The following is a 26,068-nucleotide window of genomic DNA, read 5'->3' on the forward strand; positions in this document are numbered from 1 at the left end:
TTTACATCTACAATCACGCTTTTGATAATGGTGTTTTCCTGCTAATGGAACATTTGTGCTTTAAGCCTACTGCCATGTTCGCATTGCTGCACTTATAATGTGAATAAATATCCTAATAGTTTATCAACATTTTAAGCTAAAGGTTCTGATCTTTTGCGTCAGCCTCATTGTGTAACAGTGTTTTGATCCTAGTGGTTGTATTCATTTGGGACCTATCACATCCCACACCTGTCCCAGAATATGTTTGGAATATTTATTTCTCACACAGAATATAATAGGTCAACTTGTGTACTATGGGGGATAGTAAGCTAGTGCTAAGATAGCTAAGCTAGTGCTTTAGCTGTTTGTTAGGCCTAATCATCTTGTTGGCTGACGAAAGTAAATGTGGACAGTTCTTCCAATATGCACCTCGGAATTGTGTTGTGCACCTCGGAATTGACGTGCTCAGTTGCGTCCCTTACGTGTCTGTCTTCACTTGTAGCCTGTGAGAAAGATCACCTGATGGAGAGCCATGTGAATGGGGTGCTTCGGCATGTGCAGCACTCAGGGAGCTGGGCACAAAAGGCATGGATTACAGCCACACAAAGGGGATGCCGCCATGAATTCGAGGCATTATCAAAGTGCTTGTCAAATTGTGAATGGGAGACTGCTAGTGTGTACAGCCTTTGCAAAAAAGAAAGCAGAACTCATGCCTTTCAAGATACTTTTTTTCACATCATCAACCTCGTCATGCAGCCTTACAATGTATTAAATCGGAAAAAATCTTTACAAAATACAACTTTTACATTACCCTGCAGTTTACCAATAAAATGGGCTGAAGGTGAAGTAGACATTCTTGGTATTCATATCACAAAATATATAAATAAGCTCTCCACAATGAATTTCAATAGAAAACTTGTAAAAATAGACAAGATCCTGTAACCATAAAGAGGTAAATATCTGTCTATTTATGGAAAAATTGCCCTGATTAACTCCATAGTCATATCTCAGTTTACTCACTTACTTATGGCGCTGCCTACTCCTGATGATTCGTTTTTCAAATCATATGAGCAAATAATATTTCACTTTATCTGGGAATAAAAATAAAGCGTCTATATAATATCTATATAATGAATATGAATTGGGTGGGTTGAGATGATTAAATATAAAAGCACTAAACCTCTCTCTAAAACCTTCACTTTTTCAAAAGTTTTACTTGAACACTAAATGAGAGATACTTCTCAAGTAGATTACTAAGAAAAGCTCATCCATTGTTTAAAAATAGTTTTTTTTGTCTTTGTGCAGATTGCCATGTCTCAGTTTTCGATTAATTGAAAATTATACTTTTTTCAAAGTATCTCTCTTTTTCAAACAAGCATTGCAGAGCTGGCTACAATTTAATTTTCATCCCCCTGAAAAGATACAACAAATATTATGGCTTAACTCAAATGTGCTGGTTGATAAAATACCTGTATTTATGGGAAAGATGTTTGAAAAGGGTATTTTGTTCTTAAACGATATTGTAAATTGGAATGTCAGAGTTATGTCTTTCACAACTGGAGTTATCAGAATTGTACAGGAAGGTTTGCTCAATGTAAGAGGACAACCAATTGATTACAGCATTACCCCAAAAATTGAGGAGGCAGGTGGCAGCAGGAGGAGGTAGGGTACTGGTCTGTCTGCCCAATATAAAGGATCAAAACTGGCAGAGGAATAAAAATAGCATAAATAGGAAAGTATACCAGTTTCATTTGAGGAACAGGATGTTGACAACTGTGCCATACAGATTGCAAAATAGTTGGGCAAAGATTTTGGATGTACCAATTTCACAGTACAGGTTGTATGAGTTGATATATAAAACTTCTTGCTTTTCAACTAAAATTATTACATAAAATTCTTGCCACCAACCAAATGTTGAATATTTGGGGCATAAAATCATCTAAGCTTTGCAGATTTTGTAGTGACGATATAGAATCAATAGACCATTTATTTTGGTATTGCCCTCTGGTAGCCTGTTTCTGGTCTCAGGTTCAGGAATGGCTGAAAATGCATAACATTGATCTAAAATTTACCCTAGAAATAGTACTGTTAGGAGATCTGGAGAGACCGGGTCAGTCAATTACTAATATATTTATCTTCAACTCCCAATCTGTGGATTCTATTCAATTAGATACATTGAAATTGTACATTAAACATCGCAGCATATTTGAAAGATTTATGTTGCATAGAAATCCGAAGAGGGTGGCCAGCAGAAATAGGTGGGATGGGCTGAGGGAAGCTGAGGGTTGGGATGTGGAAATGGAGACAAATGGGAGGGGAGTGGCTGGGCGGGGGTAGAATGATGGTCAAAGATAAAAGTATTCAAAATAAAGTCAAAATTAAACATAATAAAAAGTACGTTTGAATGACACTGAGGGGCAGTGTTTTTACAGCTAATGTCGGTTTGGCTGAGGCTGATGCCGTGCAGGTGTTTGTACACATGCATATACACACACTCTCATTCAAATACACACATACATGGACACACACAAATGTAAATAGTGCCAGACATGTACTCAAACATATAGAGTTGACCTTGCTGTTATAATTCTATTTGTCCTTGATGTCCTTTGTTTTTCTCTTCAGTTCTTTTTTTTTTGGTTGTTGGTGCATTGAGGGGGTTCTTGGGGGTGGGGAATGGAATTAATGTATTATTATTTAATTTTTTATTTTTATGTAAATCTTGGGGGGGACTGTGGGAGGGGTCCCAGACGGATGAGGGGCAGCTTTTGGGAAACTGGGGGGGGGTTCTGGGAGGGTTCGGGTCCCCGTTTTTGTCCTTGGGGGAGATCTGTAGACATGCCCTTGAGCAGGGCATTGACCCTGGATACATCTTTGTTTCGCTCTTAATGGGAGTTTGTTGGATGACTGGTGTGGTGTAGTTGTTGAGCGGCTTCACTACAAGTTTATTGTATGTTTTGGATTCAATACATTTTTTTATCTGAACATACATTTGTAGAACAACTGAAGTTACATACACTACCATTCAAAGGTTTGGGGTCACTTAGGAACTTCCTTGTTTTTGAAAGAAAAGCACATTTTTTTGTCCATTAAAATAACATCAAATTGATCAGAAATACAGCGTAGACATTTGCTAATGTGGTAAATGACTATTGTAGCAGGAAACGGCTGATTTTTGATGGAATATCTACATAGGCGTTACAGAGGCCCATTATCAGCAACCATCACACCTGTGTTCCAATGGCATGTTGTGTCAGCTAATCCAAGGTGATCATTTTTAAAGGCTAATTGATCATTAGAAAACCCTTTTGCAATTATGTTAGCACAGCTGAAAACTGTTGTCCTGATTAAAGAAGCAATAAAACTGTCATTCTTTAGACTAGTTGAGTATCTGGAGGATCAGCATTTGTGGGTTTGATTACAGGCTTAAAATGGCCGGAAACAAAGTTCTTTCTTTTGAAACTCGTCAGTCTATTCTTGTTCTGAGAAACTCAATTAAGCATGTAGGAAGAGTACCTATTTCTTTGTTAACTGCTCAACACTGAATGTGCGGACTCCCTCAAATTGTTTGGAGAAAATATTTGTTCTATTTTATTCGCTTTCAATTGTATTCATACTATAAAATAATGCCACAGAATTTTAAGCAAATCTTGTCTGGCAAATTTGGTCTGCTAAATGAACTAGCGTAGCCCACAGCCAGTTGGATAGCCAGATCAGGGCCTAACATAAGGACAACTCGAAGTATGCTATTCTGTTCTTCTGAAAGACTACATTGTTTCTTTAGACCTGTCTAAAATAAATAATGGATTTATTGTGAAGGTGTAGCATATATTACATGGATTTATTAGACTTTTTAAAATGTAGATGTTCAAAAGGTCTGCATCAGTGGCTTGTAGGCTGTGTGGAAGTCAGGAGATGCTAAATGTGTTTGTCAATTAACGTCAATTACCGTGAGATGACAGTTATTTGCTTGACAATCACCGGCTGACAAAAAAAATTCTGACAGCCCTATATATGATATACATTTGACATGCTTTTGGTGATGGTCTTACATAGTTTAACGTGGCTCAGTGCAGCTACTGCGACAATTTCAGGAATGTAACAGGCTGTTACTCTAATTTCTGGTAAACTCAATATAACGAGTCTCAAACATTAGGAAAATGTCTCAGGAAAATGTAAAAAATTTCAGCTGTTTCAAAAACATTTCTACGCTATTACCCTTTATACTGTAGGAGTGTTGGCTCACGAGACAATTCTGTTTACACTGCCCATCTTCAAGGTGGGCAACTGTCAGCGAGTGTCGTGAGCTACCTCCAGAGGTAGCAGTCGAGACGTAGCAAGGACGCAAGTTTACGTGTGTAACTGAAGATATTTCTACAAAAAGTGTAGTAAGTGTGAAGAGGCTCTTAGTTAGGAGGGGTGAACAGGCTGGATTTAGCTGAAGGGAGAAGGTACATCTTCCACTAGAGCACTCTGCTGCTTTCACATTAGGCCTGTCTGTGGAATTAGACTTTTATACATGTGTGCAACCTCACACGCAGTGTCACATGCGCACCAGTCATATACACTATATATACAAAAGTATCTGGACACCCCTTCAAATTAGTGGATTCGGTTATTTCAGCCACACCTGTTGCTGACAGGTGTATATAATCGAGCACACAGCCATGCAATCTCCTGAGACAAACATTGGCAGTAGAATGGCCTTACTGAAGAGCTTAATGAGTTTCAACGTGTCACCGTCATAGAATGCCACCTTTCCAACAAGTCAGTTTCGTAAAATATCTGCCCTGCTAGAGCTGGCCCGTCACCTATAAGTGCTGTTATTGTGAAGTGAAAACGTCTAGGAGCAACAACGACTCAGCCGCGAAGTGGTAGGCCACACAGGTTCATAGAACGGGACCGCCGAATGCTGAAGCATAGCGCATAAAAATCATCTGTCCTCAGTTGCAACCCTCACTACAGAGTTCCAAACTGCCTCTGGAAGCAATGTCAGCACAATAACTGTTTGTCGGGAGCTTCTTGAAACGGGTTTCCATGGCCGAGCAGCCTCACACAAGCCTAAGCTCAACATGTGCAATGCCAAGTGTCGGCTGGAGTGGTGTAAAGCCCGCCGCCATTGGACTCTGGAGCAGGGGAAACGCGTTCCCTGGAGTGATGAATCACTCTTTTACCATTGGCAGTCTGACGGACGAATCTGGGTTTGGCGGATGCCAGGAGATCGCTACCAGCCCCAATGCATAAAGTCAACTGTTAAGTTTGGAGGAGGAATAATGGTCTGGGGCTGTTTTTCATGGTTCGGGTCTAGTCCCCGTAGATCCAGTGAATGGAAATCTTAACGCTACAGCATACAATGGCATTCTAGACGATTCTGCGCTTCCAACTTTTGGGCAAACGTTTGGAAGGCCTCTTCCTGTTTCAGCATGACAATGCCGAGTGCGCAAAACGAGGTCCATACAGAAATGGTTTGAGATCGGTGTGGAAGAATTTTACTGGCCTGCACAGAGCCCTGACCTCAACCCCATCTAACAACTTTGGGATGAATTGGAATGCCGACGTGTGGCTGAATGGAAGTAAGTCCCTGCAGCAATGTTCCAACATCAAGTGGAAAGCCTTCCCAGGAGAGTGGAGGCTGTTATAGCAGCAAAGGAGCGACCAACTCCATATTAATGCCAATGATTTTGGAATGAGATTTTCGAGCAGGTGTCCACATACTTTTGGTCATGTGTGCGTGTGCGTGTGTGTGTACAGTGAATTCGGCTGTCATGCCACCGCCGTTATTTACAACATTGGTGCTTCTACACCTGCATTGCTTGCTGTTTGGGGTTTTAGGCTGGGTTTCTGTACAGCGCTTTGAGATATCAGCTGATGTAAGAAAGGCTTAATAAAGACATTTGATTTTGATTTGATTTGATGTTGCAATACGAGAGTGCATCCAGTTTCCTATGAAATGACTCCCTTTAAACAAGCAAAACAGATCAGCTCGCTTAAGACATTTTTATTGATTAACAGGCATTGGCCCAACTCTCTATGTACACTAAGTGTACAAAACATTAGGAACACCTGCTCTTTCCATGACATAGATTGACCTGGTTAAAACTATGATCCCTTATTGAAGTGCCTTTGAACGGGGTATGGTAGTAGGTACCATGAGCACTGGTTTGAGTGTGTCAAGAACTGCAACACTCTTGGGTTTTTCACACTCTACAGTTTCCCGTGGGTATGAAGAATGGTCCAGCCAAAGGACATCCAGCCAACTTGGCACAACTGTGGGTGGCATTGGAGTCAACATGGGCCTTGTAGAGTCCATGCCCCAACAAATGGAGGCTGTTCTGAAGGGGGTACAACTCAATATTAGGAACGTATTCCTAATGTTTTGCACATTCTCTGATGTGCACTACCTCTGAACCTTTTCACTTTACATTTATGAACAAGCCTGCTGTGTATGCCACTCAAGACATATACACACACACACACACACACGCTTCTTATACACATAGCCAGAGGAGGTTCTGGGTTCATCACTGCAGAATTAAGCAATAAGTCCCGAGGGGGGTGTGGTATTATATGCTATTATAAACTGGTTACGAAAGTAAAAGTAAAACTAATTGTTTTGTCATACCTGTGTTATACGGTCTGAAAAACCACAGCTTTCAGCATTCAGGGCTAGAACCACCCAAATTATAATGACTGATAGAGATCGTTCCAGAACAGGGATTTTTTGCATATTCAGCAGGTTAACTAACCCTATGTCACTTCTCCCATTAATGCTGGCCATATTTGGTTATTTAAAGCATCCTCGCCTGCTCTCATTGTTTTAACTGTAAACAAAGCTTCAGAACTGTGAGGTCAGCTCAGACGTCGTTGTTCTTTTCTTTTGTTTTAATGCAAAAACGTAATTTGCATTTTTTGTTTCCCCCTTTTAACTCTCCCCTTTTTCACTACTTCATCACAGACGTCGTAACTGAGTAACTTTCCGAACGTACTAATGCCTTATTTCACTTGCCACACTTGTCCTTTAGCAATACCATCTGTCCTTTTCTCTCATATCCCATTTCTTCATCTCTCATGCCCCTTAGTCATCTCATCCCATATCTTGGTCAATCACATTCTCCTTCCACACTATATTCCCCCCACATCTGCTTGACCACTAGTCATTCCCCTGTTGTTTTTCTGTAATCCCTCTCTCCTGTACTCTCTCCCTGTTGTTCTTTCTCTGACTGTTCTCTCTCTTCCCTCTCTCCTTCTTTGCCTTCCCTCCCAGGTTGGGAGAGTCAGTTGTTGGAGACACGCTTCCTGGGGATATGCCTGTGTGGTGTCTGTCCCTGCCCCTCGCTCATCTCCATCTGGACCTTCCGCTGGCTCATCGTCCGCATAATTCTGGGCGCCGGGATTGATAAACACACACACACACACACACACACACACACACACACACACACACACACACACACACACACACACACACACACACACACACACAGGCAAACAGGAAGACTCACACAGGCACAGACTCATACGCACACATGTACACATCTATTACACTGACACACATATCGCCAGTCCTTCACATTTGTAAGGGCAAAGTGAGGCAAATGGACACTCGCCCGAATTCACCTCAAAGTCTGTGGAAAAACACAGAATTTCTAGTGATTTGTCATTCACTGTGTTTATATTAAAAGTGTACTGGGCTATGGATAAAAACATCACCCCTTAGAAAAAATGACATGGATTGTAAATGCAAATATGGAACCAGTCAGGCAACTTTTGTGACTCTCTTATGGTTTCCATAGTGGAGAGATGGAACACCGAACCCAGACTAACCCAGCACAGTTGTCTGCCAGAGCTTGGGGGTTGAAACTTGCCACAATGCTCAGTGTTTTTTCAATTAGGCCCATAAAGAAGACAGAGCAACGAGGGGACTATATGTTCATTCAGCTAACCTCAGTTTCAAGAGTATGATTGACTTGAAACGCTTACTTGAACTAATTTCCACTAGACACAAAGTTATTACAACACATTTATTAAAAACAAAGCACTTTAGGTCCCCTTAGACACAGCTGAGGCCTAACCAATAAACAGCCTATTAATTGTGGGATAATCAATTTTATTGTGGTTGGGGTAGGATACAAATGTTTTTTTAAATATAATTGAAACCATATAGTTTTGATCTTTAGATGACAAAGCTTAAACCTTTTTGGAAATGATAGACAACGTCTGAAGTTCCTTAGATTGACACTGGCAGTGTAAATACAGTGTAGTACAGTTCAAAGCCCATGCTACAGTCACTCAGTGTTGGTTCTGTAAGTGTTGGTTAGACTAGGTCAGGGTAATCTATCCCTTGGTTGACCTCTGTTAGACTGCTGTTGAGAACCCTTAAGTGAAGTGGGTGTAACCAGTAAGATTCAAAGGAACCCTAAGTAAGAAACTCGATCCAGAGCGGTTTCATGTTTGGATTTCAAACGCGTCAGATCATAACCCAGTTCATTGATTTGGATTTGTCTTATTTCTCAATGTCTAATATCTTATCTAATATCTTATCCAAACTGCTCCGTATGCTATCAAATTATTTCGAATTGAACAATTGTGCTATTGAGGACATAACAAAAATATATTTGATCATTTCCTTCAGCAGATTCATCTAAACAGGTTCTACATTTTTCATGACTTTAGAAATAAGGCCCTCCCTCACATGCTGAAAATATCCCTCCTGGCAACACACTACTTTCTCTTCCCCTGTTCCTTAATGGTTCCACTTTTGCCTTCACGTCCTAAGCTAAGTTTGTGCGTGCGTAAGCATCTCCTTCAATTTGCTATCCAGGCTGTTAGCATCAGAGTTTACGTCCAGGCGGTTAGCTAAGTGGGGTTAATGGGATCAACCGCACAGGGCAGTGTCTGTTTAAGCTGTGAAATATAATCATAGTAATCATGGTTCCAGTGGGCTGGTGTGGGGCCCAATATAGTTTGGACCTGGCCAGTTAACTAGCTGTCTCACAGCCACACCATGACGTGTCACATCTCACACTTGCAGGAAGAGCGGTATCAAACAAAACTATGCTACATTTGATCTCTCGGGCCCTCAGGATGAGAAATCAGAGCAAGATTACTGAATGTAAGAACATTATTTACCTTGAGGTGAATGTGTCAAACCAGTTGCTGTGATAAAAGTTTTTTGTTAACGTGCACTCTCCTCAAGCAATAACATGGAATTATTTTCACTGTAATAGCTACTGTTAATTGGACACTGCAGTTAGATTAACAAGAATTTATGCTGTCTGCCCATATAAGACATGTCTATGTCCCAGAAAGTTGGCTGTTGTATACAGTCATTCTAGTCACATTAGCGCAAGATAGCAACAACCATCCCAGTTTCGGGACACCCATCCCGTAGAGGTTAAGTGGAATTAAACTCTGTCAAAGTGGAAGAAAAATGCTAACTTTTTTTAAATGAATGCTAAATAAAATACTAATATATTTTGATTCAACCGCCTGAGTCAATACATGTTAAAATCACTTTTGGCAGCCATTACAGCTGTGAGTCTTTCTGGGTAACTCTACTAAGAGTTTTGCAAACCTGGATTGTACAATACAGCATTTGCCCATTTTATTATTAAAAACATTCTTCAATCTCTGTCAAGTTGGTGGTTGATCATTGCTAAACAGACATTTTCAAGTCTTGCCACAGATTTTCAAGACAATTTAAGTAAAAACTGTAACTAAGCCACTCTGGAATATTCAATATCGGTAATCAATATTGGTAATCCCTGAGCAGTTTCCTTCCTCTCCATCATATAAATTAGGAAGGATGTCTTTATCTTTGTAATGACTGGGTGTATTGATACACCATCCAAAGTGTAATTAATAACTTCACCATGCTCAAAGGGATATTCAATGTCTGCTTTTTATTTTTACCCATCTACCCTTCTTTGCGAGGCATTGGAAAACCTCCCTGGACTTGGTCATTGAATCTGTGCTTGAAATTCACTGCTCGACTGAGGGACCTTACAGATACTGTATGTGTGGGGTACAGAAGATGGGGTAGTTATTTAAAAAATCATGTTAACCACCATAATAGCACAGTGAGTTCATGCAACTTATCTTACTTGTTAAGCTTTTTTTTTTTACTCCTTTAGTTATTTAGGGTTTCCATTTTTATTAATTTGTAAACATTTCTAAAAACATAATTACACTTTGACATTATGGGGTATTGTCACGCCTTGGTCATTGTATTTTTGTGTTTTCGTTATATATTTGGTCAGGCCAGGGTGTGACAGGGGTTTATGTTATTGTATTTTCGTATTGGGGTTTGTAGTATTTGGGATCGCGGCTGATTAGGGGTGTTGTATAGGCTTGGCTGCCTGAGGCGGTTCTCAATCAGCAGTCAGGTGATTCTCGTTGCCTCTGATTGGGAACCGTATTTAGGTAGCCTGAGTTTCGCTTTGTCTTTCGTGGGTGATTGTTCCTGTCTTTGTGTAGTGTTCACCAGATAGGCTGTAGTTATAGGTTTCACGTTCCGTTTGTTGTTTTGTATTTATTAAGTTATTTCATGTATCGCACTTATTTTCATTAAAGATCATGATTAACCACCACGCTGCATTTCGGTCCGCCGACTCTCTTTCAACAAACGAAGAACGCCGTTACAGGTATTGTCACGCCCTGACCTTAGTATTCTTAGTATTCTTTGTTTTCTTTATTATTTTGGTTAGGTCAGGGTGTGACATGGGTGATGTATGTGTTTTTGTACTGTCTATGGTTTTTGTATGTTTATGGGATGGTAACTAGTCTAGGTGTTTTGTATGTCTATGGTTGCCTAGATTGGTTCTCAATTAGAGGCAGCTGTTTATCGTTGCCTCTGATTGGGAACCAATTTTAGGCAGCCCTATTCCTTGGGTAATTCGTGGGTCATTGTCTATGTATTAGTTGCTTGTGTCTGCACTTATATTATATAGCGTCACATTCGGTTTATTGTTTTGTAAGTTTGTTTAGTGTTTCTTCGTCTTCATTAAAGAAGTATGTATTCATCTTACGCTGCGCCTTAGTCTCCTCCATACATCGAACGTGACAGACTAACCCACCATAAAAGGACCAAGCAGTGTGAAAAAGAGGAGTGGACATCGTGGACTCGGGAGAAAGAGGAGTGGAGGACATCCTGGACCTGGGAGGAGGTAATGGCAGGGGACAAGACCCTGCCATGGAAGCAGGTGGAGAGAGCACAGGAGGAACGGCGATGATATATGAAGACACGACTAGCACGGAAGCCCGAATTGCAGCCCCAATAAAAAAAATTGGGGGGTGGCACACGAGGAGATTGGCTGAGTCAGGTAGGAGACCTGAGCCAACTCCTCGTGCTTACCGTGGGGAGCGTGTTACTGGTCAGGCACCGTTATGCAGTGGAACGCAAGGTGTCTCCAGTGCGCATTTCTAGCCCGGTGCGCTCTATTCCAGCTCCTCGCATTGGCTGGGCTAGAATGGGCATCCAGCCAGGAAGGAGGGTGCCGGCTCAGCGCTACCTGGTCTCCAGTATACCTCCATGGACCAGGATATCCTGCGCCGGCTCTGCGTACTGTGAGTCTGTACAGCCCTGTGCATCCTGTGCCAGCGCCCTGCATTTGCAGGGCAAGTATAACAATCCAGCCAGGACAGGTTGTGTCAGCTCTACACTCCAGACCTCCAGTACGCCTACACAACCCAATACGTCTTGTGCCTGCTCTCCGCACTCGCCCTGAGGTGCGTGTCCCCAGCCCAGTACCACCAGTGCCAACACCACGCACCAGGCTTCCTGTGCGTCTCCAGAGCCCTGTACGCCCTGTTCCTCCTCCCTGCACTCGCCCTGAGGTGCGTGTTCTCAGCCCGGTACCACCAATGCCGATACCACGCACCAGGCCTCCAGTGCGCCTCTGCAGTCTAGTATGCCCTGTTCCTGCTCCTCGCACTCGCCCTGAGGTGCGTGTCCCCAGCCCGGTACCACCAGTGCCGGCACCACGCACCAGGCCTACAGTGCGTCTCGCCAGTCCAGAGCGTCCGGCGACAGTACCCAGACCAGAGCGTCCGGCGACAGTCTACAGACCGGAACCTCCTACGACGGGCCGCAGACCAGAACCTCCTACAACGGTCTGCAGTCCGGAACCTACCACAACGGGTCGCAGTCCGGAACCTACCACGACGGGTCGCAGTCCGGAACCTGCCACGACGGGTCGCAGTCCGGATCCGCCAGAGTCTCCTTCCGGTCTGGATCCGCCAGAGTCTCCCTCCAATCCAGAGGCGTCACTCACTCCAGACTCGACCATCAGTCCAGTGGCGTCCTCGAGTCCGTGGTCGGCGGTGAGGGTTCCCGCTCCAGAGACATTAAGTAAGTGTGACGAGTCAGAAGTGGCTCGTCCCGAGCCAGAACCGCCACCTCAGAGTTACGCCCACCCAGACCCTCCCACATAGGCTTAGGTGTGCGGGAGAGTACTGTCATGCCCTGACCTTCGTATTCTTTGTTTTCTTTATTATTTTGGTTCGGTCACGGTGTGACATGGGTGATGTATGTGTTTTTGTACTGTCTAAGGTGTTTTGTATGTCTATGGTTGCCTAGATTGGTTCTCAATTAGAGGCAGCTGTTTATCGTTGTCTCTGATTGGGAACCATATTTAGGCAGCCATATTCCTTGGGTAATTCATGGGTCATTGTCTATGTATTAGTTGCTTGTGTCTGCACTTATATTATATAGCGTCACGTTCGGTTTATTGTTTTGTAAGTTTGTTTAGTGTTTCTTCATTAAAGAAGTATGTAGTCATCTTACGCTGCGCCTTGGTCTCCTCCATACATCGAACGTGACAGGTATTGTGTTTAGATCAGTGACACAATCTCAATTTAATCAATTTTAAATTCAAACTGTAACACAACACAATGTGGAAAGTCAAGGTTGTGAATACTTTCTCACTGCACTGTACATGTGAAGTATTGAATTGGCCAAATGTATTGAATACAATTGAAATACATTCCAACGTATATTGCGTAATGTATGTCAAATGTATATCACAATTTACAGTGCAATTGTAAAGTATTCATGACTCCTTGACTTTTTCCACATTTTGTTACATTAAAGCCTTATTCTAAAAATGACAAATGAAAACAATTTCCTCAATCTACACACAACACCCCATAATGACATAGCAAAACAGGTTTTAGAAATTTTTGCAAATGTATTAAATATAAAAAAACAAATAATATGTTTACATAAGTATTCAGACCCCTTACTCTGTACTTTGTTGAAGCACTTTTGGCAGTGATTACAGATTTGATTCTTCATGGGTATTGTCACAGATTTCCTACTCTTCTTCCGAAGAGGAGAGGCGAGAAGGATCAGAGGACCAATATGCGGCGTGGTATGTGTTCATAGTGAATTTTAATAAAGAGAACACTGAACACTATACAAAATAAATACCCAAATCATAGAAAAACAAACAGACTGCCCACCCAACTCACGCCCTGACCATACTAAATAAATACAAAAACGGAAATAAAGGTCAGAACGTGACAGGTATGAATCTACAAGCTTGACACACCTGTATTTGGGGAGTTTCTCCCATTCTTCTCTGCAGATCCCCTCAAGCTGTGTCAGGTTGGATGAGGAGTGACGCTGCACAGTTATTTTAGGTCTCTCCAGATATGTTCGATCGGGTTCAAGTCTGGGCTCTGGCTGGGCCAATCAGAAACTTGTCCCAAAGTCACTGATGCTCTGTCTTAGCTGTGTGCTTAGGGTCAATGTCTTGTTGGAAGGTGAACCTTCGCCCCAGTCTGAGGTCCTGAGTGCTCTGGAGCAGGTTTTTATCAAGAACCTCTCTGTACTTTGCTCCATCCATCTTTCCCTCGATCCTGACTCGTCTCCCAGGCCCTGCCGCTGAACAACATCCCCACAGCAAGATGCTGCCACCACCATGCTTCACCGTAGGGATGGTGCCAGGTTTCCTCCAGACGTGATGCTTGGCATTCAGGCCAAAGAGTTTAATCTTGGTTTCATCAAATCAAATGTTATTTGTCACAAGCCATTAACCAACAATGCAGTTCAATAAATAGAGTTAAGAAAATATTTACTAAATAATCGAAAGTAAAAAATAAAATGAAAAGTAACACGATAAAATAACAATAACGAGGCTATATTAAGGGGGTGCCGGTACCACGTCACTGTGTGGGTGTTTAGGTTAGTCGAGGTAATTTGTACATGTAGGTAGGGGTAAAGTCACTATGCATAGATAATAAATAGCGAGTTGTCAATGTAAATAGTCCGGGTGGCCATTTGATTAATTGTTCAGCAGTCGTATGGCTTGGGGGTAGAAGCTGTTTTGTGTGCCTTTCCACAAAAATTTTTGGGGCCTCCTTCTGACACCACCTAGTATATAGGTCCTGGATGTCAGGAAGCTTGGCCTCTGTGATGTACTGTGCCGTACGTACTACCCTCTGTAGCGCCTTACGGTTGGATGCCGAGTAGTTGATGTACCAGGCAGTGATACAACCGGTCAGGATGCTCTCGATGGTGCAGTCGTAGAACTTTTTGAGGATCTGGGGACCCATGCCAAATCTTTTCAGTATGCTGAGGGGGAAAAGGGGTTGTCGTACCCTGTTCACGACTGTCTTAGTGTGTTTGGACTGTGATAGTTTGTTGGTGACATGCACACCAAGGAATTGAAACTCTCAACCCACTCCACTACAGCCTCGTCGATGTTAATGGGGACCTGTTCGGCTCTTCTTTTCCTATAGTCCTCAATCAGCTCCTTTGTCTTGGAGACAGGTTATTGTCCTGGCACCACACTCATCTCATCGTTGTCAGTGATTATGCCTACCACTGTTGTGTCGTCAGCAAACTTAATGATGGCGTTGGAGTTGTGGGTGAACAGGGAGTACAGGAGGGGACAAAGCATGCCCCCCTGAGGGGCCCCCGTGTTGAGGATCAGCGTAGCATATGTGCGGTTGCCTACCCTTACAACCTGGGGCCGGTCCGTCAGGAAGTCCAGGATCCAGAGGGAGGTGTTTAGTCCCAGGGTCATTAGCTTAGTGATGAGCTTTGTGGGCACTATGGTGTTGAACACTGAGCTGTAGTCAATGAACAGTGTTCTCACATAGGTGTTCCTTTTGTCCAGGTGGGAAAGGGCGGTGTGGAGTGCGATGAAGATTGAGTCATCTGTTGGGGCGGTATGTGAATTGGAGTGGGTCAAGGGTTTTCTGGATGAGAGCCATGACAGCCTTTCAAAGCACTTCATGGCTACCGACATGAGCGCTACAAGGCGGTAGTCATTTAGGCAGGTTATATTCGCACTTTTGGTCTGCTTGAAATATGTAGGTATTACAGACTGGGTCAGGGACAGGTTGAAAATGTCAGTGAAGACAATTGCCAGTTGGTCCACGCGTGCTCTTTGTATAAGTCCTGGTAATCCGTCTGGCCCCGCAGCCTTGTGAATGTTGACCTGTTTAAAGGTCTTGCTTATATCGGCTACGGAGAGCGTGATCACACAGACGTGCGGAACAGCTGGTGCTCTCCTGCATGCTTCAGTGTTGCTTGCCTCAGAGCATAAAAAGCATTTCGCTTGTCTGGTAGTCCCGTGTTACTGGGCAGCACGCGGCTGGGTTTCCCTTTTGTAGTCAGACCAGAGAATCTTGTTTATCATGGTACGAGTCCTTTCGGTTCCATTTGGCAAACTCCAAGAAGGTTGTCATGTGCCTTTTACTGATGAGTGGCTTCGTCTGGCCACTCTATCATAAAGGCTTGATTGGTGGAGTGCGGCAGAGATGGTTGTCCTTCTGGAGGGTTATCCCATCTCCACAGAGGAACTCTGGAGGTCTGTCAGTGACCATCATGTTTTCGGTCACCTCCCTTCACCCCCGATTTCTTGGTACCCTTCCCCAGATCTGTGCCTTGACACAATCCTGTCTCGGAGCTCTACGGACAATTCCTTCAGCCTCGTGACTTGGTTCTTGCAATGATATGCACTGTCAATTGTGGGACCTTATATAGACAGGTGTGTGCCTTTCCAAATCATGTCCAATCACTTTGTAGAAACATCTGAAGGATGATCAATGGGATCAGGTTGCATCCAAGCTTAATTTCGAGTCTCATAGCAAAGGGTCTGAAAACTTATGTAATTAAGCTATTTCTGTTAAATTTGCAAAAAAAATTATGGGTATTGTGTGTAGCTTGATCAGATTTTTTATTTAATACATTTTAGAATAAGGCTCTAGTAACAAAATGTGGGAAAAGTCAAGGGGTCTGAGTACTTTCCGAATACACTGTATGTTAAAACTGTATGCATTACAAATTATATTTAATGTATTTCAAAATACATTAAAGAATATAGTTTCGAATATATTTTGTGTATTTACCGATATGTTTTGCAAAATCTATTTCAACATGCATGTAAATGTATTTTTAACTAATATATTTTTTAATTAAAGAGTAGGTAGCATAAACTTAACAAATGGATTTGCATTACTATATGCATCAAATGTTCCAAAGCAAGGTTAAACCTCACTTCTCCATTTTTCTAGTTATTACATGAAACCGATCAGAAAATGTTTTTGCCGAGTGTGACGTAATATGGATAACTGGGTAAGCCAGTAACTTCAAATGTGTAACTTTAAATTAAACCAATCATTTGTACTAGCTTCAATTGAATTTTCAGCCAACTTACAAGCAAATACTTTATGAATGTATTGTTAAAAATCAGCTTGCAAGGTTCCTAACCAACTAACCTGCTAATGTTAGCCCTGCTGTGGAAATGATCACAACAGTAGCGTGCTAGTACAAAGCCAAGGTTGACAAACTCTGGTAGACTACACAAAGAACAGGTCATGCAGCCCCAATCATGTGTGGGGAATCTGATTGGTTGCTGATTGGTTGTTTACATCACACCTCCTCCTGAATGGTGGATTGTAGCTCACTGATGCCAACACTCGGACTGCATGGCTGGTGGCTAACATTAGCCATCTTGAGCTAGCTAATGCAGAGTTGATTATCCATATGATTTTGAGAAATGGTGCATTGAGTTTGTGGGTAGTTTAGAAGATATCTGGAAAATAAGTTTAAATATGTAAAAGACTGTCACGGTGTTCCTCCTCTTCTTCCGAAGAGGAGAGGTGAAAAGGAGAGTCGGACCAAAATGCGGCGTCGTAAGTGTCCATGGTAAATCTTTAATAAAGAAAGTACTGACACTGCATACAAAACAATAAACAAATGACGACCGTGAAGCTACAACATAGACAATCACCCACAAACAAACAGTGCAACCCAGGCTACCTAAGTATGATTCTCAATCAGAGACAACTAATGACACCTGCCTCTGATTGAGAACCATACTAGGCCGAAACATAGAAATGCCCCAAAACATAGAAAAACAAACATAGACTGCCCACCCAACTCACGCCCTGACCATACTAAATAAATACAAAACAAAGGAAATAAAGGTCAGAACGTGACAAAGACTCAACATAACTGTTTGTTGTAGGTAACCAGATCGTAGCTACACATAACCCACTGGGCATATAGGTTGAATCAATGTTTCAACTTAATTTGTCAACGTATTGTGATGTGAAATCTAGGGGGATAATATTGGATTTGAAAAAAGTCAACTGTTTTGAGGGTGACATTTCAACCACAGGATTATGTCATTGTAACCAATTTTCAACAGCCAAACCTTGAAGAAAATATGTTTAATTTGTACCTTTGAAACAACATCAGATCTTCAACGTTATAAAAACGTTCACTCAAAAAAACAATAGGCTAGGCAGCAAGTCCTATTGCAGAGTTGCTTTACAGCTATTCATTTGGTCTCCCATCCAGGGTTCTAACCAAGCCCAGCTTTTACATTCGTCACTGACTACTACATGATGTGCTATCATGAGAATGATTATTGAAAGACCTCTTAATAACTAAATATCTTCAATGTTAATAAATGTAACCATACTTTATAAGTCACATATCATCAACAACACTATTTAGGCCTATATAGTATTTGCAAAGTCGTCAACAGCAATTGTTCCAATTCAACCTGGGAACTAAAAATACACAATAAATATAGGCATTTGGTTTCAAGCTTTGTTAGATTTTTTCGATCTCAACAAAAATCTAAGTTTAAGAATAGGACAAAATCAAACTTTAATTGAAGTGCATTTAAAGTTTTGATTGTATTCGATTTAGTGCTATTCATTAACTTTGATTTTTGGTTTAGATGGAGACGTGAATCCCAACATATAAATTATTAATTTGTAGACAAACTGGAACATGTTGACAATTCAATACCACTTTTAATACAGTAAATGGCCTATTCACTTGTTGACAAGTTAACAAATAATGTTGGATTCACGTCGCCAACTAAATCATCTGGCCCTTTTTTTCAATTTTTGCCTGAAATTACATACCCAAATCTAACTTCCTGTAGCTCAGGCTCTGAAGCAAGGATACCATATGCATACTCTTGGTAACATTTGAAAGGAAATGTGAAATTAATGTAGGAGAATATAACACAATAGATCTGGTAAAAGATAATACAAAGAAAAAAACATCCGTTCTCTTGTATTTTTTTGTACCATCATCTTTGAAATACAAGAGAAAGGCCATCATGTATTATTCCAGCCCAGGTCCAGCAGTGTATGTGCAAAGTGTTAGACTGATCCAATGAACCATTGCATTTCTGTTCTAAAATGTGTATCAAGACTGCCCAAATATGCCAATTATTTTTATTAATGACTTTTTATGTTCAAAATTGTGCACTCTAATCAAACAATAACATGGTATTATTTCACTGTAATACACTGTAAATTGTACAGTGCAGTTAGATTAACAAGAATTTAAGCTATGTCCTGGGAAATTTTCTTGTTACTTAAAACCTCGCATTAGCCTATGTTAGCTCGACCGTCCCTCAGAAGGGACACCGATCCCGAAGAAGTTTTAAATAGTAACACATCCATGGAAATGTTTTGAGGTTAGCCTACTATGTTAGCTCGACCGTCCCTCAGAAGGGACACCGATCCCAAAGAAGTTTTAAATGACATGTATTCTGTAATCATAAAGTATGCATGTTCAAGATAGCATGCAATGGTCTCAGGGTTGTAGAGCTCTTCATAATTGCTGTAATCTGCTGGAGTCTAGAACAGCATTAATCACTTACACTATGTACTTTGAATGTAATCTCAAATGCAATCCAGGTCATTTAGTTGTGCTATTAGATGAAGCACAGTGCTAACACTAAGTTTTAACTGAAAAATATCTGACATTGTTTGACCTTTGTTGTGCTTTTTTTTTGGGGGGGGGGATTCAACAAACTTCTGGCTGTCTTTCTGAGCTGGTGAATGAAGGTTGAAATCTCATTGGTCAATGTCTCAACCAAATATTACCTGGATTTCCACATTGAAATGACGGGTTGTGCACTGTGGGTACACTGTTCTTACTTTGGTGAGTAAAAACTCATGTTTCCTGACCTTTAAAATATTGGCCAAATCATTTTGGAAAGAAATGGTGACTGTCTTAACAACGTAACTCTTTGGCATCACATGCACTTATGTCAGTCTCATTAATACTGCAGAACTGGCAGTGTACAAGCTTAACCTATAATCACAGAACAAACCATAACATTAACTGGCATGACAATCTGTGTTATGTGAGCCAAATAAGCACTATGACAAAGCCACACCCCCAAGTTATCTAATAGGCTGCCGCTGCTACAGTGTATGTCTTTTTTCAAATGCATTTTTATTGTACTTGACACATAACAAAAGCACACTAAAAACCCTAACATGAATCAAAATGACTGCAAATGTCTTTCATGTGCGTAGGACAAATAAACAGACAAACTTGATGAGAGTCCAAAGGACAGAACTTGTACTAGGTCGTTTCATGAAATGAACACTTTTTGCACACCATTATTTTTACCCTTTGTGTGTGTACTTTACTGTATGTATACTTGGGATATTGCTTTTCAACAGTAAAAGTTAAACAATTGCTGGTGGACTTTTTTAAGTGGAAATGATGTTCCAACATTGCATTTTAAAATCCTGCTTGAAGTGCCCTTTTAATATATACTACCTGGATAATTCAATAAATCAATTTTTCAATATGAATAAGACTTGCTTAAGTGCCAAATTCTGCATTTTATTTAGCACCTTTCTACCAACTGAGGTACTCAAAAGGCTTTACATCAACTCAGCAAAAAAATAAACATCCTTTCACTGTCAACTGCATTCATTTTCAGCAAACTTAACATGTGTAAATATTTGTATGAACATAACAAGATTCAACAATTGAGACATAAACTGTACAAGTTCCACAGACATGTTACTAACAGAAATTGAACAATGTGTCCCTGACCAAAGGGGGGAGATCCAAATCAAAAGTAACCGTCAGTATCTGGTGTGGCCACCAGCTGCATTACGTACTACAGTGCATCTCCTCCTCATGGACTGCACCAGATTTTCCAGTTCTTGCTGTGAGATGTTACCCCACTCTTCCACCAAGGCACCTGCAAGTTCCCGGACATTTCTGGGGGGAATAGCCCTAGCCCTCACCCTCCGATCCAACAGGTCCCAGACGTGATCAATGGGATTGAGATCTGGGCTCTTTGCTGGCCATGGCAGAACACTGACATTCCTGTCATGCAGGAAATCATGCACAGAACGAGCAGTATGGCTGGTAGCATTGTCATGCTCGAGGGTCATGTCAGGATGAGCCTGCAGGAAGGGTACCATGTGATGGAGGAGGATGTCTTCCCTGTAACGCACAGCGTTGAGATTGCCTGCAATGACAACAAGCTCTGTCCGATGATGCTGTGACACACCGCCACAGACCATGATGGACCCTCCACCTCCAACTCGATCCCGCTCCAGAGTACAGGCCTCAGTGTAACGCTCATTCCTTAGACGATAATCGTTCCTACGACGATAAACGTGAATCTGACCGTGTTACGGATACAAGACCGTCACCCCTGGTAAAACAAAACGTCAGTGAAGAGCACTTTTGCCAGTCCTGTCTGGTCCAGCGAAGGTGGGTTTGTGAGGACCTGCCTTACAACAGGCCAACAAGTCCAGCCTCTCTCAGCCTTTCAATTTATTGCCCTGGCCACATTTGCAGTCCTCATGCCTCCTTGCAGCATGCCTAAGGCTCATTCCCGCAGATGAGCAGGGACCCTGGGCATCTTTCTTTAGGTGTTTTTCAGAGTCAGTAGAAAGGCCTCTTTAGTGTCCTACGTTTTCATAACTGTGACCTTAATTGCCTACCGTCTGTAAGCTGTTAGCGTCTTCACGGCCGTTTCACAGGTGCATGTTCATTAATTGTTCGTGGGAAACAGTGTTTAAACTCTTTACAATGAAGATCTGTGAAGTTATTTGGATTTTTATGAATTATCTTTGAAAGACAGGGTCCTGAAAAAGGGACATTTCTTTGGTTGCTTAGTGTAGCAGGGGGAAACTCACCTCATCCACCACCAATGTGTAGCACCCACCTGGGTGATACACAGTGACCCTTTTTGTGCCAGAACGCTCACCACACATCAGCTGTCATAGGTGATGTATGCCTATTAGGAGTTGGATTCGGTGGCCGTGACACCAGGGTTAACACCTCTACTTTTACGATAAGAGCCATGGGATTTTTAATGACCACAGTCAGGACAACCGTTTTAACCTCCCATCTGAAAGACAGAACCCTATGCAGGGCAATGTGCCCTTCACTGTCCTGGGGATCTCCTTAGACCAGAGGGAAGAGTGCCCTCTACTGGTCCTCTTACACCACTTCCAGCAGCATCTGGTCTTCCATCCAGGGACCAACCCTGCTTAGCGTCAGAGGCAAGCCAGCAGTGGAATGCACGGTGGTATGCTGCTGGCAAAAGAAACAAACAATCTCTTTGTGCACCCTCTGTGACTTCGAGGAAGATTTTAACCCCCAAAATACTCCCATGTTTTCACCATCATCATAAAGCCCTAGTTATTTTGTTGCTTTGTCAAAGTTCTTTCTGAAGATCATTATTTAATGCGATTCATTTACGAATCTCCCTCATTTTAAGGTCAACCCTGTTACTTGAACTGAACTCTTGTTTTAATGTTGTGAAACTATTCCTTTTAATAAATGTATTTCAAAATAAATATTGAATAGTCAAATCATAGTTTAAAAGTAGGTGAGCTGGTTCTACATTTTTTGATATTTTTGTGGTGTAACGCGCCAACCCTGTTAACCATAGACAGGCTAGGACTGTTTTTTAATCTTTTGTGAATCTTGAATTCAATTACCCTTCCCTGTTGCACACAAGCTTCCATTCCCCCTGTCACAAGGGTATTCATGGCTGACTTTAAGTAGTAATTACCAGTTGGAGGTCCGTTCAAGTGGATTTTTCCCAGATGTGGTAAATTCTCGCTTTCCACATGGTTATGAACACACCATAATTCCGTGAACCATCCACTGTAGCGCCGTATAATACCACTCATTGGAAGCACAAGACCTAGACCTACACTTTTACATATTGTGGAGCGTTGTACGATGTAAGGTTTCTGTTATAATTCGATAAAAATACATATAAAATCGCCTAGTGCCTGATATCGGGCACAATTTTCCCCCGTTATTTATTTAAGCCAAAGAGGCACTTATATAGTCTTTATTTTCTATATATACGTATTATATTGTTAAAATTCCATAGGTATGACTGTTCTCAATTGACGCAAGGCCATACGCGAGTCTTTCACAAGACACTGCCACTGGCCATTGTCATATGTGATGGCATATCACTACACATTAAATAAACTGGAATGACACACTCCCTCACAGTTGCACAAACAGAGCTGTGAGCAAACCACTCCCCAAAACATTTGAATGAGCCGCCTCCCATACATTTTAATTGTCACTAAAAGAGAAGAAAAAAAAACTTGTGAACTGTAAACAACCATTTTGAAGAGCTCAAAGGGTGATTTGAGTCATTATGAATCCACATAGAACCATCAGCCTTGAGGAAACCTCATTTTATTTGAGTGTAGATGTCATAGCCATGCATTTCTGGAATTTTGTCAGGCATTACATGTATTTGAAATACATTTTATGTGAGTTACGTTTCGTATGAGTGAAATTGTTTTTTCATGTCCTTCTTGTATGTGCAGTGTATTGTGACAGTTATCAGCCATACAGTACATGCATTATGCCATTAGCGTATCACCAGACAGTGTAGCCTGTATGTTTGAATGTAGGCTAGCAGGGAGTGTTTTTACAAGTGTCCCATGTCGACCTGCTTGCTCTGGGTCTGGGTAGTGCTAATGATATCCTCAGGGCCTGCTTCCCTCAGCCTGCCCAGACTCTCTCTCTCTCTCATCCCTGACTTACAGCCATCCAAACCAGCCGTGACACTTTAACCATTCTCTTTCTTTTCCACCATCCCCTACTTTTGTTGGGAGACAGAATAAATCTCAGTGCAACACCCAAACAGAAAATGGAGGGACTTGCTCGCTGTCGTTTGCGCATTTGTGAAGGGCTCCAACCAATGTACATCTGGAGGGCAAGAGTTCTGTTGTTCGGTGTGGATGGACGGAGCCCAGCACTGTGGAATAAAACACTCCAAAAGGTGTTTTATTGCGTCGACTCAATTTTGTCATGACCGGGATATTTTTTTTATGGTGACAAATTCGTGGGATAATGGCTGTGGCACCCGCTCTCTCTTTTATGCCTGTTCAACAAATATAACTGTTCTCATATTCTCACTTGTGGTGTTAACAATGCAAAGCAGTGCCACAGCGACAACCCCGTCATATAAAAGAAGGAAACGTTTGATGGCTTCAAATAGTTTTGTAATGCTCAATATTTGATAAACCTGTTTACACGTCATTGATTCATTCCTACATTTCTTCAGAATTCCAATATCATTAAAGGCCATTCCGTTAAACAGTTTTTCAAAATGACGTTGCAGTAGAGCCTCCAAGGTTCTCTGGGTAACTGTTTACCTCCATGTTTAGAATATGGCAATTGATAATACTAAGATCCTCACGACTGAATTGGATGTTTGGCATGTCAACAGTCAACTCCCAATGAGTTATTAACAAAATCCAATGTCCTGATAATTCCAATTTGGCCCCATGATAGGCAGACGTGTCAATGTCGACAGTCTCATGTCCTGGCTGCACTCTCAAAGCGCATCACTGCTTATTTATTTGGCACAATTTTTTAATGTTTTTTTTATTAAGGACAGAAGTTTACTCATATCCCTGCTGCTTTTTTCTGGAGTTGCAGTCTCAGTACCTTTCATTGACTGCCCACTGGGCCCACCGGAAGTACATGGCGCAACTGATCAGTGTCGTTTGAGATTCTGCACAGATTATTACAGCAATTGTGAAGATCTCCACAGACCTGCAATGACCTATGCTTGCTATCTTGAACACGCATGCCTCATATGATTACATAAGGAGATTTTTATTTATTTTTTTACAACAACCTCAAAGTGGCCATGGATGTGTTACTCATTTTAAGGTTTGTTACAGTAGTTTGTATTTAAAGAATAGGACTAAATCAAATCATACTTTAAATGCACTTCAAATAAAGTTTGATTTGATTTAGTCCTATTCTTTAACGTAGATTTTTGGTTGAGATGGTGTGAATCTGTTTAGTTTTAACGTGGAGATCTCGCAACAGTCATTCTCACGAGAGCTCATTGGTAATAGTCTGAAAGGACAAATATATAGTAACGCTGGGCTTGGTTAAAACCCTGGATGGAAGTCAAAATAGTAGCTGTAGATCAATTCTCCAGCAGTAGGTTGCTGCCTATAAGTTTTTTTCTTCTGATAGTGGATATCACGTTAAAGATCTGATGTTGTTTCAAAGGTACAAATTCAACATTTTATTCAAGGTTTTTCTATGTTGAAATTTGGTTACCATGATGACATAATCCTGTGCTTGAAATTTCACCTGCAAAACAATGCATTTTCCTTGTAGATTCACGAGACAATACGTTGACAAATTACGTTGAAACAATGTTGATTCAACCAGTTTGTGCCCAGTGGGTGTAGTCTTTTCTGTCGAAATAAGGCTTTAAAGCTCTTGACCTCCAAGGGCTGTCTGCAGTTGTAGTCGATTATGCATTGCCAAGACAGACTAGTGCTTCAAACAGTCGTATGGTATACATTTTGATCCTGGGGTTTTCCCTCCACAACTGTGCCATATGAAGTTTATTTCATATGCCCTTTCATTTCATAGGAACATTTTTGATATAATTTCCTGCAGATATCATAATGTCTTATATCAAACACTGCGGTTTGCCATTCCAAGGCCCTCTTTCAGTCAGTGCCATTCAACCCCTCACTTTGACTAGGACTGCTCTCTCTTCAGGCTTTATTCTGGGGCTTAAATTGCAGTTGTTGCACAACAGTGAGTTATTACCCCATAAGAACTGTTGTTAAGATTTGTCATGGTCCTCCAAGCCTTTCATTCATCTTCTCTTTTGGCTTTGTGTGTAGGAACAGAACACAACAGAACAACACTATTATTGAAGTGCACCATGGCACATTGTTAGCACGGGTCACATCTGCTAACGTTTAAGTAGAACAGTCATGATGGCCCTCTGTTGCTGTAGCTAGAAAACAATCCTGTTTAAAATGGCATTAGGACAGCAGGCAGACGGCAGAAGCAGACAACTAAATGTATCCTCGTTAGGTTTATAGCCCAGCTGAGAGGTGGAGGGGACTAGAAGAGGGGGTTGACAGTCATTTTCAAATTAGTGGAATCAAATTTTTTCTCTGAGAGAAAATACATTGCCGGCTCCTTTATTAAATTATCTGTAATGTCATAGATGCAAGAATGCTCACTGATGAATAGAAAAGGTAACCCATGAATTAGGCCCCCACCGTCAGTGAGGGGCCGCATTTACCCTGCTAACCCTCTATCCCTGCTCCCCCAGGGGTATATCAGCTTGCAATATGCAGCCTGATTACACTAATCAGCCTCTATTGCATTAGTGGAGAGGGAGAGGGATGCATTTGGGACTGGTCTGTGGTGCATGAGACCATTTGAGGAGAATGTTACTGTGGGGGAGCTAACCTTTGCATGAGCTCTGACTGAGCCATGTGTGTGGCTGAAAGCACTGGTAACTGCATTGGTTCA

General features: G+C 41.6%; 1 pseudogene; it reads left to right on the forward strand.

Annotated features, from left to right (window-relative positions):
* The first annotated feature begins 293 nt into the window (after positions 1-293).
* The window catches only part of LOC116357430 (lipase maturation factor 1-like), a 50,155-nt pseudogene continuing 24,380 nt past the window's right edge, over positions 294-26,068 (forward strand).

This window comes from Oncorhynchus kisutch, linkage group LG25 (genome assembly GCF_002021735.2).
Source record: "Oncorhynchus kisutch isolate 150728-3 linkage group LG25, Okis_V2, whole genome shotgun sequence".
Classification (NCBI taxonomy): domain Eukaryota; kingdom Metazoa; phylum Chordata; class Actinopteri; order Salmoniformes; family Salmonidae; genus Oncorhynchus; species Oncorhynchus kisutch.